The following is a 3,975-nucleotide window of genomic DNA, read 5'->3' on the forward strand; positions in this document are numbered from 1 at the left end:
GCCAAACTCTAAAACTCACTCGGCGTCCAGTACACCGAATGTCGTAGCTCGTAACACCTTACTTCGCCGAGAAGGCTAATAAGATGACCTTTGCCAACAAGGATTCAAAAACCCTTCTCGGCCGAGACTTGGATAGGTAACCAGTCGGCCTCGACGCAGTGCTGTTTATCCAAACTGAAGGTGCTCCTCGGTCGGCTGATTCTATGGCAACAGTGCTGTTTATCCAAACTGAAGGTGTTTGCCAGTTGCCTCCACAGTGCTTTTAATTCAAACTGAAGGTGTGTCGGCGAGAAAAAGAAAATAAAAATCTCAAGTTGTTTGAGAGGTTTTGCGCAGGGCAATTGTGTGTTGAATTGAAGGTCCCCAATTGTTGCATGATGTCTTGTATATATAGCACCAACTCCTCGAGATTGAATTAAATTCATATCCGGACTGAGATTCCTTGTTTTGTTCCAACTTTGCTTCGAACAATCCTACTTCCACTAGGACTTTGAGCTCACCCATTTTCAGGGCTTTATTCATTGTTGGCCGATAATCCTAATTGCATTAAGATTTCCTCGACCCCTTTTCTTATCTGAACTACTCCTTCTTGTGATAGGACTCGACCACCTCTGTTGAAGGGCCCGGAATCACCACAGCCCATAGTACTTCCGACACGACTTTGGGCCGAGCACAAATTTGCACCCGGCCTAACAATATTATTTTGGGCTTAAACATTGCCCCCTCGCTTCTGAGGTCGTCGACTGCCATCCTTTGGTTGGATCTCGACCTTAAAGAAGCGAAAACATCTTTTGCCTTTAGACTTAACTGTTCTCGATAACCACTACCATGCGCATTTATGGAATATGATTGCACGATCCTCGTTACTCCCGACGTACTGCCACATGTCAATCTTTCGATAAACCTAACAACTCTCAATCATGGCCCTCGAAAACGTGCGCCCGTCGAAACATCTCTTCCTCATTAATGCATTAAAACCGCCGCCGCACGCAGTTGTGCGTCTCAAATCCCCGAAAACCTCGATCCTATCCTTGAAGATTCCCAAAATATCCGAAATGATTGGACATTTCTCAGTTAATTTTCCCCCAAATTCAAAAATCTAGTGCTTTCGAATACCAAACGTTTGATCTTCCTTCTGAAACGCCTATAAATACCTGAATTCCCTTTATTTGCATTCACATTTTCCAGAAACCTTTAAAGACTCTCTCAGCCATTTTGCTTTCTAAATCCCAGAAAACAAACTCCTGCCCAAGAAATCCTCCCAAGCATTCCTCTAAATTCCAAAATGAGTTCCAGCACCTTCATTTCCAAGCTCAGCCACGAATGCAGTAAATGCAAGAGCTTCATCTATCGGAACGCCACCAAAACTCTGCGTTTCGAAGGTGACCTGAGTACTACGCACTAAATCCTAGGGCCGCTCTTCAAGGATGCGGTTCCTTCGTCAATCACTACTCTCTTCAAGGCTCACTACCTGACACCCTTGCTGCAAGGGTTCAACTGGTCAAAATAGGACCTATTGAGGCCCCAAGGAGCCTGGCCCACGACCAATGCCAACTGGGTGGCTTGGGTCGTCCGAATGGAAAACTTCTTCGGCCAAGAGTGGAAGGTTCTTGGTATTTACGACGCCATCAAGCTTTTGACCATGGAGCTAACCATGGATAAAGAGCTCCTTATGGCAGCGCTGAGTTTCTGGTGTTCGGCCACCAACACCATGGTCCTTCCTTTCGGCCCTCTCGACCCTACTATCTCTGACGTCTAGGCTATCCTCGGAACTTCTCCATCTGGCATCCCAATAGATGCGGCTCTCTTTGGGTAACCGTCGAACCTCAACCTTAAAGCGCTCTTCGAAGATCGCGCTGTCGAAACATTGAGTGGAGATGGTCGAGAGCCTTCGAAAGAAGAGGTTCAGAAGCTACACAAGAACTTCTTCAACTACAACACCCTCATCCTCCACTTCGTTGGCCGAGGCAAGGAAAGTATTAGGAAGGGAGAACATGAAGCCTTCCTATTCTACTGGTACAACAAATTCATTTGTTGTACACGGTCGAACAAGTGTTTGGTCAAGAACATGCCGGTGGCCGAGGCCCTGGCTAGTGGTCACCCCCTAGCGCTTAGCTCGACCGTTCTCGCCAATCTTTTTCACTGCCTGGCCGAAGCGACATTTGGAAAAATTGACCCAAACCAGAATGGTCCCCTCTAGGTCTTCCAACTCTGGCTATAAGTCTATTTTACCACACTTCGGCCGGATGTCTCTGCCTTTCAACCTACTACTTCGCTCGGCCTTCAGCTGGCATCTCAGTCGCCATCTCCTCACCAGGCCAAAGAAGTCTTCAAATACCTCTTCGGTCTAGAAGTCCTCTCCGACGACTAATTTCTAGTATATCGTCGTCGAGAGCACCCTCGCTCCATCAAGCTTCCATCATCAGCCTGGAATGATGGTGCAAATGCTACCCTCCGCCAGAATTGGTGGTCGATCGTGCTAGCACGCAACCTTCCCCTTGGTTGTGATCCTTGCCGAGCAAGTTAGGAAGTCTACCACCCCCACTTCATGGCCCGTCAACTTGGATACCTTCAAGGTTGTCCGGTCCCTCTACTCACTTCTCGTTCCCTCCTCAATCGAGAGCCCATTTCCGGCTCATCGGAGAGGGAGTGCAGAGATTCCGAGAAGGAGTTTTAGGATCGGTGCAAAACATTTCACCTCCGACCAGCTCTCCCCGAATCTCTCGACACAGACATCTTCGGTGATTGGTAGGAAGAATACACTGGAGCCTTCTTTGGGGTTGCAGTCGAAAACATCACTGACAGACTTTTCGGCGATCAACCGAGGAGAATCTCTGCCTTTCAATCCAAAGAGCCGACCCGAGGTAGACGGCTACCCTTTTCTCCTATTTCTTTCCTCAATTGTCACTACCCATTTTCTAATGTGACCCTGTTTTCTCAGATGGTCGGTCGTTGAAGAAAACGGATGTGGTCGCCACAACGGCAGCCAAGAAAAAGTCGGTCCCTTCTTTGAAGATTAAAACCACCGAGCGAACTCTACCGACCAAACGACCCTATCAAGGCGTCGAAACGGTAGATGACGCTCCTTGCCCTTCGAACGCGTCAAGAAATTAACGAAAAATGAGGAGCGGGAGATTCACGTTATCTCCAGCCAGACCACGGGATCGACCGTTCCTGTTGTCTCTCCTCCCGTCCCGGTTATCCAGGCCTCGACGGACTAACTACCCCCGGCCATACCGACGATTGGGGTTACGGCCGAACCAGCCGCTGCTCCAGTTATGGCTTCAGAGCCGGTCATTGCGCCTGTCTTGGAGGAGATGGCTGCACCCGTCGAGGCATCCCCTATCCAGCGACCGACGATTATTCTGGAAGAGGTATGATACCATTGCTAATGATCTTTGTTTCTCTGATTTTCAAGTCGTAACAGCTTTTTATTTTAGGATGATGAGAGCGACAAGAGCGACGAAATTCCGCTGGAGCGTCGCCCTTGATCAGCCAACCTTTATTCCGTCAATTTTCATCCTATAGTCAAGGCGGTCGTCCATCCGGATCCTCCTATGGCCGACCATGGGAAGAGGCCCCTGGTCGAGCCTGAGGCGATGGCCGAAACGCCGCTTCATCCACAAGATGAAGACCTCAACATTCCTCCACAAGAAGTTACCTCGGCCTTTGTAAGGCTAACTCTCCTTCCTTCATTAATTTTATTATAATGCATCTGAACTTAGGATAATATTAAATGTCAGGTGCCCGAACGTTCATTTCACCGATAATTTTATGCGCCGAAAGGTGTTGTCTATATTTCTTGGCCGCCTTAGTGACCATCAAATGTAGATAACCTTCATCGGCTGCGTGAATTGCGAATCGATCTTAGGCACTGGGCTTGGCCATTAAGTTCTCTAGGTTCGAGCAATGAACTAAAGGGCATGGCCGAGGTCTTCTCCCGACAAGTCTAGAAACACATTCCCTCTGTTATGC

The sequence above is a fragment of the Pyrus communis genome, chromosome 3 (assembly GCF_963583255.1).
Source record: "Pyrus communis chromosome 3, drPyrComm1.1, whole genome shotgun sequence".
Classification (NCBI taxonomy): Eukaryota; Viridiplantae; Streptophyta; class Magnoliopsida; order Rosales; family Rosaceae; genus Pyrus; species Pyrus communis.